Here is an 18135-nt window from a genome sequence, read left to right on the forward strand (position 1 = left end):
AAACAGCATTCTACTTGAGACCATGGTAAAGAAATATCTCACCTTCACATGATTGATCACACAATTCAGGAATTAATAGCAATGACAGCGTGAATTGATGACTCTCTTCACAGCTTGTCTTCAGCAACGTAAAATGAAGGAAAAAAAAATAAAAATCAGGAAATCAGTTCATCATTCAGTGGAAAAATCAACATAATGAACAAAAACAGAGGCATGGTTGAGAAGGCTGATCATAATTTAGCTCACTCCTAAGTATCTGATTGATTGATGAGCTCTTCCCAAACACCTTTCTGCCCTGGTATTTTATGGAGAGTTTTTCCATGTGTCTTTTCAATTAGAGGAACAAATAAAGTTAAAATTCAACTTAAAGGTAATTTTGGATCTCAAGAAAGGGCTCCAAATAATTTAAAAAATAAAATGAAGACAGCAGTTCTCTGGAGGAAGTACACCAAAATGTTCCAAAGGAACATTTCAGAACACGTGTTGACCTGTGGATGTGTAGGATGAGAAGCTTCAACCAGAAATCTTGTGAGAATTTCAAATGTCTATAAATTGCAAGTACTACATTGGAAAGAGTGTGTATTACTGGTTCAGTTTCACAGTAGCTTGTATCTCCAACATCGCTATAATCATTCTGATTCTTGGAAAATATGAAGACAATTCTGAGAGCTGTACTGGATATAAAACTGACTTTTATTATTGACTGGGAGGAAAAAAACATTTTATTGATTTTTGTATTTTTTCTTACTGTTAGGTATTATCTGGGAAACATTTGAAAGCATGAAAATACGTATTTATCTATGCTGTGAATTTTTCCACTTATATAGATCTGTATATTATCTTGTCACAAATACTGTCCAGACTTCTCAAAATGTATTTGAGTTTAGGTTCTGTTAAAAAAGATTTATCAATATATAAAGCAAATATTCTACTACAGAATTGAAAAAATTTACTCCTAAAACAAGTAAAAGAAGAAAAAACACAACAACATAGCTACACAAACAGCTAACAGTCCAGGAGTTCGTAAGGAAGGCAGTAAATTTGGTTAATTGTATCTGGTTATACCTCTTCTGCATAACATATACACATATATACAAGGAAAGACAAGGACTGTGAATAAACATAGAATGTAACTTAGCATCACTGGATTTAATTAACCTTTACAGAATTTCCTTATGGATTCCTTGGAGTTTATCTCTATTTTGACAGAAATTTCTAGTCCTCTTTTATTAAACTGTCATTCTTTCATACACTTCTCAAAAACCTAGATCATTTAAACTGTCATCTGTCTTTGCCATTTTGTTACATAAGGTCAGATTTGTTCAAAAAGAGTTTAATTGCAGGAGTCACACAGATGATTGCAGTTTTTCTCTAGAGGTGTATGCCAAATTACTGTAAACTCTCCAACCAATGCTTTGTAGCAGCCAGAATTACTCTTTGCTAGCACAAGATCTAACCATAAAGTCATAGAAGGCCTCACTTTAGTTACCCTGTTGTTAAGAAGAAAAGGAATTGAATAACAAATCACAAGTAAAAAAAATGAAATGTTTCAGAAGACACTTCAATATGTAGATATACCTTCAGAAACATATGTCAAAATAGTATACCTAAATACATACCATTCAACTTCTGTCTCAACTGGAATAGTACTTTTTTGACAGACAAGTAGTAGAGGGTACAAGGAAGCAGATGCAATACCAAAGGTGATACACCTTTTCCATACAAATCAATTAACCTTTGCTCCTAAATAAACAATACAGCCTAAAGAAAGTCTGAAGCATGTTGATAACTTCAAGGTAATCATAAAGATAACTTAGAAATACCTTAGCAAGTTATATAAATTCTTGAGTCATCACCAAAGAGATTAATAACAGAAGTTCTGCAGTTCTTTTACAGTGAAGGATGAATTTCACTTTTGAAAATAGAGACTCTTACACAAAGAGAGTAGAATCACTAGATTTGCCCAGAGGCTGTGGATGCCCCATCCCTGGATGTATTCAAGGCTAGATTGGATGGGGACCTGAGCAGCCTAGTCTAGTATGAAATGTTGAGGTTGGCAGCCCTGCCTATGGTGGGGGGGGTTGGAGATACACGATACTTGAAGTCCCTTCCAAACCAGGCTATTCTGTGATTCTGTCTGATTAGATATCCCTGCTGGTAAATCATCTAATGATTAGAAACTAATGCATCTCTGTTCTTATCAGAGATATGCAATTGCTTTGACTCACTGTGTCTGGGAACAGTAATTTTAAATGTCTGTGTAAAAAGCCATTTGAAACTCTTGAATATTTCTGAGTGAGAGATAAATCTGCATCAGTGGAGACAGAATTTGAAGCACTTTTATTTGAGGATGACTGTTGGTTAATTGACAATTATTAAAACAATTGATCTACAGCTGAAATGTATTGTTATTATTAAACAAAAAAATACCACTACAGTTATTCACCAATAATATGCATCAGTTGAAAGATACTACACCCTGTTTTTGGAATAAATAGAACATATATTTTCTGAATTTTCAAACATAATTAAAATAAAATATATCAATGAAAATGCATTAAGCCCTCACATGTAATAGCTTTTATTTTTGTTTTGTAAAAAAAAATACAGGATTCAGCAGGAAGTAAAATCTCACATGTACAAATATTTGCCGTTTTCTTACTGACAAATAATGATGCAACAGAAATAAGTATTTTCTTAAGGCATACTGCAAGACACATATTGCATTTTCACTTCTCGAGATGGAATTTCAGCTTAGCACTAGAGTTACTCGTAAAGGTTACACATACTGGTATACAAAAATATCTCATTTGAATTTTTTTTCATGAATGTCTCAATTCTAAAATATGTACCATTTAAACACATTTAGAACTTATGCTCCTGATTTTTAAAAAATCATTTGCATATTTCCAAACGAAAAAGAAATCTTATTTTTATTTCTGATTTTTTTTTTTTTAATTCCTGTATTCATTTTTATAATAAAAAGGTTTGTAAGCAATACTACTTTAGGAAATGATATCAAAATAAAAGTTGTCTTTCATTTTTCCTTAGGAACATTTGTTGTTTTGCAAAATTTCCACAAAACAGAGTATTTTCTTTGATATCATTATCTTTGTTAATAGACATGTTCTATTAGCAATTGCAAAGAAAAATACATATGCCATCTATAACTCACAGTATTTTTCTGGATTTAATTAAGAATATAATCTTCAAACATTGTTTTTGTTCTCATAAAAGATTTGTCAAGACAAAACTTCAGTTATCTGTGCATTTCATAGCATTATTTGTATCACAAAATAAACTATTCACTAACAAGATTTTAATGAACAAAGATGTTCATAATTATCCAAGAAAAAAAAATACAAGTCATAGCAATGAATACTATTAAGACCACTACAGTGAGCAGTCTGCTAAAGACTTGACCAGAATATAAGAACTGCATTTATTTACACTCACTGAAGTTGCTTTGGAAATCGAAGTCCATCAGCCAGCACAGCAATGTAAACAGAAGAAGTAAGCAACATAACTATTACTTTTTTTTTCCACAGCTGTAATATGTCAGCCCTCTGCTCTGGTATATGTAACAGAAAATAGTGCAAGTATTCTTGGGAAAATTATTATACATTTGCATATTTCAACAGGGAAACTAAACTGGTGTTAAAAAGATAAGGCACTCTTTTCTTCACATGCAGTGATGTATATAATATCCTGTGTACTATGGTATTTTTGGCAAGGTAGCTTAGAACCTCAACACCATAAGTTCATTTTAAAACATTCAGGTTGAAATCTTCCATAGAATAATTATCTGCCTTTTTTCCACTTTTTTTGGCGTGCTTCCTTACTAGAATTGGAAAATGAGTAAACAGATCTCTCAGCATGGGTATGCAGAAATGGTTTTGCCCTAGAGCAACATGAGAGAGCTTCCCTCTAGGTAGGAGCTACCTTCAGCTCTCATTAAACAGCAGCATGAGCTGAGACTGTGTGACAACCTGCATATGTATCCTTCCATTTTCTCAGTTAAAGTCAGCCATGGAGTATGTGAGCAATGGCCAGACTACCATTTATTTCTATTTATCACAATTTTATAGTAGCCCAAAAAACATCAATGAAAACGTACAAAAGAAATTATGTTCAGATAACACTGGAGATCATCCAAAACACTAGAAATGAAAATATGCGAGACCTTTTCAAAGACACACCTGTGTGTGGAAGGTTTTGACATACAAAAAGGACGTTATAGAAAAGCACTGGGTATGAAAATATTTTAACTATATACACTGAAGTTTTTAAAAATAATGAGTGTTTCTGTGATTAAAAGTACATTTAGCCAAAATAAGAAAGCTTATTCTTAAGCTTAGATAGTACTTATAGCCTACGTGCACACAAAATGTTTCAGTAGAAAACATCCACAGGTTATTCATTTTCAGCAATGTACACGAGTCTAATAGAGAGACATGCTAACTCCTTTCAATGCAGAGATTTTCCAAGCAATGTGATGGAGTTACCATCCTTGGAGGTGTTCAAGTAGATGTGTTATGAAGGGACATGGTTTAGTGGGTATGGTGGGGAAGAATGACTAGACGATCTTAAAGATCTTTTCCAACCTTAATGATGCCATTATTCTGTTCTATGTTTCTAACTCCTGTTAAATTCAGGATTAAAACAAGAACCACATTCTGGATAAAACACTTGTGTTGTTTTATTGGGTTAAATATTATGTTGTATGTAATAATTCTCCTGTTCCAGCAAGCACTACTAGGGTTTCTGAGAAAAATATATACAGAAAATGGAGAGTCCACAGAAACCTTCTAGAACCATAAAACCAATAGTTCATGCAAATACATAATCACTCCAGGATTTCAGTGACCAAAGGCTGTAAAAGGCATTTACTAATTAGTTCTCCTGAGTCAAATGCAGTTACTTTGTTTAATATGTAACAGTATCAATTTACAGGGCATTTCAATAATTAACAGAGCTTTCTTTGTTTTCTTACATCATGCACTGCAGGTGATCAGGAGTACGTTTGAGTTAATTAAGCTAATACATTTTTTAGATTGAGAACTCCAGAATGTGAACAGTTTTCTGAAAGGAAAATTAATATCACCTAATCACTTCGCCATGTTTTGAATTTTGCTATGTTGTATCATTTTTGCTCCCATAGTTAAACTGATCACACAGAAAGAGGTCCAGCCCATGATAAAGACTGGTGACCTATGACTAGTTCGCACAGTTTTTGCTGGGAATTTCACTGCATTTGAGGTCATTCTTTTTTTTTCCTCTCTGTGTACTAGCTGGCTGAATTGCTGACTCAGATGCAAAAAGATAGTAAGGTATCTTTAAGACACTAACCACCAAAGAGATTGAGATTCAGACCCACACTACACTACATCAGCTCAATTTGAAAAATATAATATAATAATCAGCTAAAACCTACTTTCAGAATTCCTAGTTTTAGCCAAGTGACCAGAACATTCTCTTTCTGAAAAAAAAAAAAAAAAAAAAAAGAACAAAACAAAAACCACTCATGCACAAACCACTGCAACTGAATTTCCAGAGCTAAAAATTAAATGATTAATTTTCTTAAAAAGCATATGATGAGTGTATTTGTACACTGGTCATCGCATATATAGCTGGAGATAATTCATGGTTAAGAATTTGAATTAATTTCTGAGTGACCATAGGTTATACAGTATTCAGTCTGGAGAATACCTACAAGTTTTTTATGCTTATAATATTTAAGTAATCTTTACACTCATAGATAGATCAGTGACTGCAGTTATGCAGGCTGCCTTTGTACGAAAGAGAAAGCACCTGCCTACAGATCAAACCACCTAAGCATATTCATTTATTCTCATTTGACCTTACTTTTCCTGCCTTCTATTGCTTTGACAATGTTTTACTCCTTTTTTAAAAATGCCAAAAAAAGAACGTTTTTCACATCACTAGTATGTTGCCAGTTCTCTGACAGTCCTCAGTCTGTCTGTGCTCACCATAAGTTTGTTTGTGAGAATGGACAAATGTCAGGAATTACCCGCCCCCCCCCCTCCCCCCAAGCCTTGGCTTGTAACACTGCCGTGCCCTGACAGCACAATATATATCTTTACGAAATATCTTTGCTGAAGGAAACATTATGATGTGATGTGGAATTCACAGATAATAAAGTTGCTCATACTCTCCCTCAGTTATAGACTGAAAGGAAAAAGACAGAATGATGAAAACTCCCTTGTATCATAACCATCCCTGGTGCCTGCATTTGATTCTTGAACTCTGCTGCCCTGAGGGCAGAACCATTACATGGGATCTGACACAGCCTGTATTTAGTGTAGTTCAAGAAAAGCCCAGTGGAGTTATTTGTGTCAAGATCCTTTCTACTCTATTTCCATCAGGAAGAGAACAACTATAGCAGAATACGCAGTGTTAAGTCTCCTGTTCACGTTCCCTCTCTCACAGAGTAACTCAGCTGTGCTGGCAGAAAGATTTGCTTCTAAAAGAAAAAGTCTACTACAGTTATTAAATATTACTAATGTGCATTTGAACATGAGACATTTTATGAGAGTGTGACAGAAAAAGTCACTGCTTTGTTGGCATCTGTAATAACAGTTGGCTTATTTTCTGTAAAATGTGTGAAGATGCATGAATAATACAGAAATCAATCCTTTTGGAAATATTGATTTTTAACAATACGAAACTTATTATTTGGAAGAATACTGCTCTGCTAAATACTTACCAGGGGGGAAAGCATTATCATTTCAATCCTTTCTGCTGCTCATCTACTCATTCTCTCTTGGTGCTCCTCCATGACTGAACGCTGCGGGGTAGTACCTACTGAGGAACTGTCAGGTGACAAAGGCTTTTAGCAGAGAGGGCAAGATCTGATGGCTCCTCATATAAATGAACTCAGGCCAAGCAGTAGAGCTGGAATCCTGTGAATGGGATTTTATGTAGAGCAGATAAAAACCTCAGAAAGAAAGATTACATCTCCTTCTAGCTGTAGAAATTATGTAAGTATTCATTTGGTTATTTGTGTCTGTGCACAAACAAAATAAAAATGAGACCACTTCCTCTAAGGGCACCTGAAAGAACTGCACATATAAGAATAAACCAGGGAAGACTCCAGTGAAACCCCTGGTTTCATCTCAGTATAAAGTGGGCACAGAAAGCAGAGGGCAGGGATATGGCTCCATCAGTATGTCTGCCAATCAATCTACGATGTTTGAAGGAATGCAGCCTGAATGGCTGCATCCAAACAGATGGCTTACTTCTATAAGCAGAGTCACCAGAGGTAGGATAAGACCTTTTGGCTGGTGTCTCAATCTCTCACAGGCAGAAGCTACAACCAAATCATTATTTATTTACTTAAATTAAAAAAAAAAAAAAAAAAAAAAAAAAAAAGGAGGGAGAGGAGGGGAAGCAAAAAAGAAAAAAGATGTTAGTTTCTTAGAATTAAGGGAAAAAAGAAAATCAAGCATTGTTGGATATCAGAAATTTCCAGTGTGCAACTACAGCAATTACTATTGTTGATTTATTTGTTTTTCCATCTCATTGCTCTAGTTAAAACAGACATATTCTACAGTCTGCAATCTTAAGTGTTCATTATTCTAATCCCTAGTGCAATTGCAAAGAAAAAGATTGTCCCTCTATTTTTCTCAAAAAAAATGGGAGTCCACAGATAAGAAGCTTTTTCCTTGGCTATGGTAACTATTTAAAATTCATATTTTATTTGCAATGCATTTTTAATACCTCAAGGCAGAGAAAAAGAATGTGATGCAAAAGAATACCACAGGAAACCCATTATTCCTGCCAAGTTTGTATATATATTAAAGCAAGAGGGAAGCAGTATATCAAATCAATAACAAATAACGTGACACTGTTTTTTTATATTCGGTAGAAAACTTTTACTATGGCAAACTTATGCAAATCGCCATTTGGAAAGAAAAGGAAAATTCATTTTGAAAGCATAATTTTAGGATTGTACTACTCTTCATTTTTTGACACAGATCTATTGAGCAAATCTATCCCTTTATAGTTTAATTTTCTGAGTTTGTTTGTATCATATTTTTGAACAGGTCCAAGCCCAAAGACTTCGCTAAGGCAATGGTCTAACCACCACTGCTGCATCCATGTTAGAAAATAAACTAAAGCTGAACTATTAGAGCCAAACATCTTGCTGAAGGCAACTACCATTTCTTGCCTGACAATAGCCTGGACTCTGAATACTACTTCAGTACTGCTGCAGTTTGCAGGAAAATAGATGAGCTCACTTTCTCACAGTTGTCTTAGCTGATCATTACTCATGCTTCTCCAACCTAAAGGCACTAAGTCCCACTGAAATATACTATTTGTTACCTCCTAGCTGAAATGACTAGCACATTTCTTCCTCATTTCAGCCAAGTCAGACCACAGGTGACATAATGTTGGTTTGTCCTTCTGTATGCTGGACAAGGAGAGGAAAGCTACTTTCCTAATGAGCACAAGCTGGATCTTGTATCAGACATCAGTTTCATGCTGTAGCTACAAGATATTTCTTCCTATGTAGCTTTCTGTGCACACACGTGATGGAGGGAGTAGATACTCCCAAGGAGGCTTTACTTTTCTCTAATCATTTCTTTCCAGGCATGGTCAGAAAGTGTAGAGAAATTGGAAACAGCTCTTGAAAATGTGTTAGAATGATCTATTAATTAGGGTTAAGACTCCAGTTCAAAAGAACTACCAACAAATAAACTAAGTTCCACAGTATTTTCCTGCACGCAACTGTTGTATGGGGCAACTCTCATGCTGATGCCAACTACTTCATAGGGCCAGAAACTCACCCGAAATATTCCTATATAAAGTTTCAAAGAATGCAGTATAGCCCCTCAGCACAAAAAAAAATCCCACTGTAGCTGGGAAATAAGCAAATCAATCCACTAAATTCCTCCAAAAATTTCAACCTCGAGTATTGTTTGTTTATTTTCCTCCCCAAATAAGTTATCTTTGGAGAGCTTACACTCCGGCAAATTACAATCGCTCATTCTCTTCTTACTTGCACCAGTATATATCAGAAAACTACTGAATAGGTACTTACATAAGGGTACTTTACTGAGATACTGCGTAAGACGGCATGAATTGTTACATACAGAAATAGTGCACTATAATAGCTCTTCTTAGATGTAAAGTTTCTCTAATGCCCATCAAATAGTACCAGGGAACTTTAAGAATTGAATAAAGATAATGGGGAGACAGCCAGGGAGCCAGAAGTATAATAAAAAAAAGTAACAATATGATTCAAGACAGAAAGGGAAATGGAGAAAAAAAAAGAGTCAAAATGTACAAGCTGTCCAAATAATGAGAAAACAGCTATCCAGGACCAGCAGAGAAGCAGCAAGTAATTTCAAGCAACAACTATAGAAATGCTGCATTTTCCAATTCCAAGGTGAATACTCCTTTTTTGTTTGCACAAATATTTGGAGAACAGTATTTCCTCCTGTCACAACTCTGATTTCTAAATAACAAGGCAACTTATGCAGAGTAAGGTGTATACATTATTTAGAATTCAGTGCAAGCCAGGCAACATTTGCCAGTGATTAGTCTTCTGTTTTAGAGATTTTTGCCACCAATAAATTTATGAACATGTAAATTAGGTAACCAACCACAGAATACAATTGAAAAAGAGCATATACCTTACATAAGACAAAAAACCCACACAAACTGTATAATCATATTTGAAAACAATTCTTCAGTATTCAGGTATACAGAAATAAGAAAACAATATAAAGGGAAATTGGCCAACTTTCTAAGGTGTTTTGTATAGAATAGAACATCGAATTTGATTAACTTCCAAACTTGATAACTGCGGTATAGGAAATCAGAAACTGTCTTTACTTTAGTTCAGTCAGGGTGGAATTACACTGTCACTCTCCAAACAATCTAGTTTTTATCTGGGTAGCATCCAGTGGGGGACTGATTGCTCAAGAGCTCTGGTACATCACTGTTACAGTAAAATTCACAGAAGCCTGTTCACATTTGAGCTGAATTGTCTGGCCTCACTGAAAAATAATTACAGTTGATACAGGAAAATAACTCCAAATAAGCAAATGATGCTTCATCACAGCAAAGGATAATTCAAGAGTGCAAACATAGGTGTTGAGTTACACTGAAAACATTCTAAAGCCTTCAAGACTTCCACAGTCATGGCATCTTAGAACCAGAAGAATATCACACACTAAATCATACCATACATAGCACACCATACACAGCACATGTATCCTGCATAACTAGGAAGCTGTGAATACAGAGCTGCACAGCAGAAACCCAGATCCTGCTCCCTGCCCTGCTATGGTTTATTTCTTAATCACAGAATCATAGAATCATTACAAATGGAACTCTAAGATCATCTCATTCAACCACCAACCCATCCCCTCCATGACGACTAAACCATGTCTTTAAGTACTGCATTTCTTGAATACCACCAGGGACAGTGACTCCATCACCTCCTTGGTCAGCCTATTCTATATTTGACTGCTATTTCTGAGAATAAATTTTTCCTAATATCCAATCTGAATCTCCCCTGGTACAACTCAAGACCATTATCTCTTGTGCCACTGCTTGTTATGCAGGAGAGGAGAAAAACCCCAGAATTCCTACAACCTCCTTTTAGACAGCTGTAGAGAGCAATAAGGTTCCCCCTTGAGCCTTCTCTTCTCCACACTGAGCAATCCCAGTTCTGTCAGCTACTCCTAATAAGTATTGTGCTCCAAACCCTTCATCAGCTTCAATGCTCTTCTCTGGACACACTCCAGCACTTCGGTGTCCTTGTAATGAGGGGCCCAGAATCGAATACAGTACTCAAGGTGTGACCACAACAGTGCCAAGTATAGATGAATGATCACCTCCCTGATCCTGATCACTGTGCTATCTCCGGTACAAACAACCCAGGATGCCATTGGCCTTCTTGGTCACCTGAGCACATTCCTAGAATCGCCTGGATTGAAAAGGATAATAATGAGGTTCAACACCCCTGCTGAGTGCAGGGTTGACAACCACTAGACCAGGCTGCACAGAGCATATCCAGCCTGGCCTTGAATGCCTCCAGGGATGGAGCATCCACAACCTCCTTGGGCAACCTGTTCCAGTGCATCACCACCCTGTGTGTGAAAAACTTCCTCCTAATATCTTACCTAAACCTCCCCTGTCTCAGTTTAAAACCATTCCCTCTTGTCATATCACAATCCACCCTTGTAAACAGCCATTCTACCTCCTGTTTAAATGCTCCCTTCAAGTACTGGAAGGCTACAATGAGCTAGCTCATGTTCAGCTAGCTGACACCTAACATCCCCAGATCCTTTTCTTCTGTGCTATTTGCTACCCGCTCTGCCTCAAGCCTATAGTGATGCATGAGATTGTTATTACCCAAGTACAGAATCCACAGCCTTTCCCTCATCCACTAGGTGGGTCACCTTGTCATAGAAGGAGATCAGGTTTCTCAAGCAGGACCTGCCTTTCATGAATCCATATTTGCTAGGACTGATCTCCTGGCTCTCCTGCACACCCTGTGCAACACACTCAAGACTCCATGACCTTTCCCAAAGTTGAGGTCAGGCTCACCGGCCTGTAGTTCCCCAGATCCTCCTTCCAACTATTCTTGTTGACGGGAAAATTTTATGTAAGATTTGAATGCTCTGTATGAACCTTACCAGCACCCTCATTTTCCTGTCCCTCAAGTTCCAGAGCCTCATACCTACCGGTAAAGGGCACTTGAAGAAGCAAGGCCAGTAGGGTCTTTGTCTGCCACCCTGAGCAGGGACCAGCTCCCACTCCTCCTTGACTTTTAGATCCCCTCCTTCTGCCTGTTAGTGAGAGGATAAGGAATACTCTGTTAGATGTGGAGTGTCCTACAAGAAAGACATTGAGGCCCTGGAACGTGGCCAGAGAAGGGCAACAAAACTGGTAAGGGGTCTGGAGCACAAGTCTTATGAGGAGCAGCTGAGGGAGCTGGGATTGTTTAGTCTGGAAAAGAGGAGGCTCAGAGGAGACCTTATTGCACTCTAGAACTTCCTGAAGGGAGGTTGTGATGAGGAGGGGTTTGGCCTCTTCTCCCAGGCAACAAACGGGATCGAGGAAATGGCCATAAGTTGTACCAACAGAGATTTATATTAGATATAAGGAAGAACTTTTTCTCTCAGAGGGTGGTCAGGCACTGGAATGGCCTTCCCAGGGAGGTGGTGGAATCGCTGTCCCTGGCAGTGTTCAAGAGGCGTCCGGATGAGGAGCTGCGAGATATGGTTTAGTGCTTGTAGTACTAATAGGAATGGGAAGGCGGTTGGACTAGATGATCTTGCAGGTCCTTTCCAACCTTGTGATTCTATGATTCCTCCTGGTGTACTTCTTGCAAGGAAGTCAGGAATTGGCTCCACTAGATGAACTCCCTTTCATACTCCATTATTAATCTTTCTACCTCCTCCAGCTCTGTCACTAGGCTGAGTAGATCATTCTCCTCACACCACAAGTAAAGTGGTGCTCGTGTAGCATCTAGCCATAGGTGGATTTATCTCCTCCAAAGACTAAGAAACCCACAAGCCTTACAGACTTCACCTACACTGCAGCACTGTACCATAGGAGACTGGGAAATGGCACACAGCTGTCCTTTATCTCTATGTCCTGACTGCTGTAGGAAATGGTACAAATAATTTTGCATAGGGGCACCTTCAGGATGACATCTGCAGGAGAGATTTATTTTTACTAACTGCTCAGTCAAAATGTAGCTGAAATTACGTACTGAGGATATCTTGGAGCCATTCAACAAGCTGACAAATCTGGGTATGGACAGAAAAGCTGAATTTAGCTTTGTTCAGGCTGAACCTGCTTCAGATCTGAAGAATTCACTGCTTGGCATCTTGTTTGCTTGTTCCATTGGTATCCAATTATCTCACAGAAGACTGTATCTCTTCCTCCTACCTCATTTATTTCCTACTGTCACAGAGCTACCTTGCCACATCTGCAGCATTAAATATCTGCTATTCCAAGTAATGAAAGAACCAAATCCAGAACAGAGGGAGTCTGTAATGCCTGTTACTATGGTCAATCAAAGCAGGTACAGAGAGTACAAATCCTCGTGTGGGCTCTTATCCTCTGGTTTGAGTTTTCAAGTGAATAAAAATCATTACTAAGAAGTAGGACACTCAAATCAATTTTATTTCCATCTCCAGCCTCTGTGGTGACCTCTCCACCATGCTTCACACTGGCAAAAACACCAATACCCTTTCAAAAATACTTTCAGATCTACTGATGAAAGCCAACAGCCACAGCTTTCCTCACTGTAAAGGAAAACTCCTATTTATGAAATTTTCACAGAAATCCAGACAGCAGATAATACTCCAAGACTCAAAACTTCAGACTTTCTGACTGCAACAACTGTCCAAATCTTCCTACTGCAAATGCAAAAATGGAGGTTGATTTTTCTAATGAAGCTCAAGTGGTGTTTTTCCTGTATGTTTTAGAATACTTCAGGCTGCTTTAATAAGACTGTTGTATTTTATAGCTTTCACTATAATGCAGTGCAATTTTGCTTGATGTTCTTAAGCCACACATACAATTCAAATTAAAGATGTTGTAAGCCTGACATCTTCAATATAATTGTTTCACAAAGACATAAATGGATTGTCATCAGGCAAAATCAGAAATTCATGTTATGTTGATTAGGTGAGCAATTAAGATAATGTATCAATTAACATCCATATGCAGAAATGGATTAATCTGAACTGAATAGTTTCAGCGTGGTTGATTCTTTGTTCATATGCATCACATGAAAGTAAACCTGTTTGGTTCTCTTAAACGCACCTTACAATTTATTGTTAGAGATGGGAAAAGTGAAGGTCAACTACCTGTAAACAAATTATAGCCCAATTAGACTGTTCTTTTCTGGTTCCATGCTTCTTTCTTTTCTAATTCAGCTCTCTTTAATTGGATGCAACTTTACAGAAATATCATGAAGCAAAAAGATTTCTGGTAGGGTCTGAGTTGTATTTTTAGAACTCAGCAGACAGTATAATTTACTATTTCTTTCTATATATATATCTATACTTAAAAAATTGAATTTTTAACATTTATAGGCTTACAGAGGAATTTTAAAGACTAATTAACTATTACCCCCTAAATAGGCTGAATAAATTAGCACATTAGTGAAAACTGCGGTTTAGTACTGTATATATATTAATTTTACAATTTCATTTTGTAGCAAGAAAGATTATCATATCGATATTAGGTAACTATCTCAAAATACAAATATTATTTGTACACTTGTTAATTAATGAAAAAGAAATCTACTTGCATAATTAATATTAGATTCTCATGCAATAGCATTTAAATAAGAGTTAATTATATGAATGCCTTTCAAAGATTGAATTCCTAAGCTTTTTCTCTCCTAAAACTGTTTTACAAGACAACTTCCAATTACATCAAGTGAATTCACTGCAATTTCATTATTTTTCCTTCTCAAAGTACTGCTTAACTTTTTCCTAGCATTCATCTGGTACTCTCTGTGAAGCTGAGAATTATAACACTTATTTTCTATACTGTTTTAATCTATCATATCTAGTATTGTATATATAGCGCATACCTGTTTTTCATATATACAGCAATATAAAACACAGCTGCTAATTTGTGTCTAACAGGAGAATAGGCAGTGAGAGTCAGAGAAGTTAGAAAAAAAATTACGAAGGAAGACTTGACAGTGACTTGAATAAGCAGCTACCTGGCTGGATTATCTTATGCATTAGAACATCATGTTATGATTTCCAAGGATGTAACAATACAAGCCACTGATGCTAGTTACTCATGTCTGCTCAGGGTTGCTTTTAAAGTACAGTTATGATTCCCACTCAACATGCATGACTTTTCTAAATTATTATCTTTTTTAGTTTCCAGAAATATTCACACACACTTAGTGACTGGAGAAAGACTGCCATGAGCTAGTATCACGTACGGACATCAAGATAAATCACCAGAGCTAACAGAAAGCTTTCAATTACTTTTTTTTTTTTTTTTTTTTTAAGACACAATGATCAGCAATAGAAAAATAAATCAGAACAAGCACTTGTATCTGAAATACCAACAGCAATACCTTCTACGGTATTCTGAGCAAGATGTGTGCACTGCAGTAGTACTGCAAAATCACCCAGCAGCATTAGATATGAATTTGCAGATTTGGTTAGTGAAGCTTATAAAACTACTGCAGAAAGATATCCAATAGAGTCCTTAGTCATGCTAGGGAAACAGTACTTGCCTCTGAACATTACAGCCTCCTGACATTTTAAATTTTTCACTGGGAATTGTAATGCTACAATAAAAGTAGGACACATCCAACTTTATTACAAAGATCATCCCACTTAACAAGCTTCAAAATTAATGTGTTGCTTTAAAGAAAAGAAAAACATGCATTTCCTTGAAATGAAAGGACATGACTCACTACAGAGATAGAGAGAACTCAATCTGCAGATACACCTTAACTGAAACGTGTTATTGATGTTATAGATGAGGAATATGACAGGTTCATTCCTCTTGAAACTGGAGGACTTGGTAGGAATTAGGACAAAAAAAAAAGTTGGGCTTGATTGTCTCTGTGCTTCTTGCAACATGAGGTAATACAGCGTAAAAAGCTTTTATTCCTTTTATAAGATAAATTTGTGACGGGAAATGTGTGAAGCAGATTGAGAAGGTAAGTAGTAGAAAGTACGAAATCCCTTCAAGAAAACTGAAGAAAATGAAAAACATCAAAACAAAATATAAAAAACCAGTTCAAGAAGCTTTACTAGGAAGATAAAGCAATACCATAGGTGCCTCTTTCTTTCTTCTTTCTGTATAAATTCCAGAACATCACAATCCCTTACTAACTCAATTAACTTTGTGATCACCAGACATCAATTACCTTACTGTATATTTCACTTTCAAAACTAGGAATAGCATATAACTCAGATATGGTCGCATTAATCAGCTCTCATCACAGCTTCTCTTTCATAACTTTTTAAGGTGGGGAGGGAGACAATCACATTCATAAAATAGAACAAAATCACAAGGTTGGAAAGGACCCACAAGATCATCTAATTCAACTGTCCTCCATCACCATTACTACCACAAGCTACTAAACCATATCTCGCAGCTCCTCATCCAGATGCCTCTTGAACACTGCCAGGGACAGCGACTCCACCACCTCCCTGGGAAGGCCATTCCAGTGCCTGACCACCCTCTGAGAGAAAAAGTTCTTCCTTATATCTAATATAAATCTCTGTTGGTACAACTTATGGCCATTTCCTCGATCCCGTTTGTTGCCTGGGAGAAGAGGCCAAACCCCTCCTCATCACAACCTCCCTTCAGGAAGTTCTAGAGTGCAATAAGGTCTCCTCTGAGCCTCCTCTTTTCCAGACTAAACAATCCCAGCTCCCTCAGCTGCTCCTCATAAGACTTGTGCTCCAGACCCCTTACCAGTTTTGTTGCCCTTCTCTGGCCACGTTCCAGGGCCTCAATGTCTTTCTTGCAATGAGGGGCCCAAAACTGAATGCAATACTCGAGATGCAGCCTCACCAGTGCTGAGTACAGGATAATGATTACCTCCCTGCTCCTGCTGGCCACACTATTCCTAATGCAGGCCAGGATAACATTAAGTGTGAAAGAGAAACTTCAAAGGAAGTCTGTCACACACAGTTTTCTTCTTCACTGTGTAAGCACACTGTTTTGCCAGCTGATGGAAAGAAAAGGAATGATACTTTGAAATCCTCTGCTCTTACTATTTCACTTCTGCATAGGCTAGTAGAGCCTCACAGAGATTCATCCCTGTATCCTGTGGATGGAAGTGAAGAAACCTCTTTCAACTCTCTCGAGTACAGAATAATCAATAAATTAGTTGTGAACTGCATTAATACCAGAAATTATTACCGATCTTTTGCAACACACTTGCATATTAAACAAATCAAACATTTTTATTTCCAAATAAGAAACATTCCAAATACAAGCAAGTTTCAGTAAGTTTTCAATGTCATCTAGACCCAAGTGCACTCTTAGCCTTCTTTGTCCAGGTAATTCTACATTGCAGAACACACAAGATTATTTGCCAGCCTACTAATATGATTTGTGAAGTATGCAAATCCACTTAATGCTCCTGTCAAGAAATGATACTGATTAATCATATTTTGTTTGCTTGCCACTGCTACTTGGCAAAACAGACAAGTAATATTTGTTGCTGTTCTAACATTTTGTCTAATATCTATATTGGCAGTCTATAGCCGTGCAGATACTTTAAAGACAAAATAAAGGCTAGATTTTTACCCTGGAAAGGTATACAATTTAATTTTCCTTCAGAGTCTTTGCTTTTAGCATACTTAGAGGAGCCAAAATTACTTGCAAAACAATTTTCTGGTGCTCACTTCTGATGAGCTCTTTTTATCTGTCCAAGAGCAGATGGCCAAACAAATGACTGTGTTAGCTTCTTTTGCCAGGTGTAGGACCAGCAAACTTTAGAGCTCTTTATTAGCTTGATTTTCCGTGCACTCTTTGCTATCTCTCAACAAGAGAGAGTCTACTCTGTCATTTCTATCCAAGTTTGTGCCAGCAAAGAACTGCCTAGTCTGGTTCAGCTGTTTTCAACAGCTGTCAAAAAAAACTAGCATGTAGCTCAGTAGAATTTCCAATGATTCAGAAAACACAAGCTACAAGACTTGTTGATCTTCCGTAGCAATACATTTTTTTTCTTCTTTTTTTCCTGGAGAAGATCTTCCTAGCCTCTTTAAACTAATGAAGCCAGTTCTTAAGTCAGTCGCTCTTGGTCATTTCTATGAAAAAATTCTCCCCATCTTTCAAAAAGTAGTTTTTCTGGAATATTTTTTCCATGTAAGAAAGCCACATAATCTTCATTTTACCAGGAAAGACATTTAATTGCTCCTATAAAGCAGGAGTATATTTCACAAAAGGGACTAATTCATAACTGTGTAAAGCTGGATATATTACTGATGGACTGATAATCTTGTTCGAACTGTGGCAATAGTAAAAATATCTAGGTACAACAAGGCCAGGCAGGAAATTTTAAAAAAGGAGCCTGTCACCAAGTAATCACACCAAACCATTTATTCAGAAAATACAGGAGGAATAAAGCAGGTGAGAAATGGAGAT

The 18135-nt window shown here is 36.9% G+C and overlaps 1 long non-coding RNA gene across 4 annotated transcripts in view; it reads right to left on the reverse strand.

The window, feature by feature from the left end:
• LOC149918483 (uncharacterized) overlaps window positions 1–18135 on the reverse strand; it is a 41581-nt gene that overhangs the window by 13979 nt on the left and 9467 nt on the right. For 3 of the 4 annotated variants that reach the window (XR_016465514.1, XR_016465512.1, XR_016465513.1), the window contains exons 1-2: window positions 6728–6908; window positions 43–118 (exon numbers count right to left, since the gene is read on the reverse strand). This is a non-coding gene — a long non-coding RNA (uncharacterized LOC149918483). Of the gene's footprint in view, window positions 1–42; window positions 119–6727; window positions 6909–18135 lie in introns of those variants that run through there. The other variant, XR_016465515.1, reaches the window with a different exon arrangement.

The sequence above is a fragment of the Phasianus colchicus genome, chromosome 3, assembly GCF_987193195.1.
Source record: "Phasianus colchicus chromosome 3, bPhaCol1.hap1.1, whole genome shotgun sequence".
NCBI lineage: Eukaryota > Metazoa > Chordata > Aves > Galliformes > Phasianidae > Phasianus > Phasianus colchicus.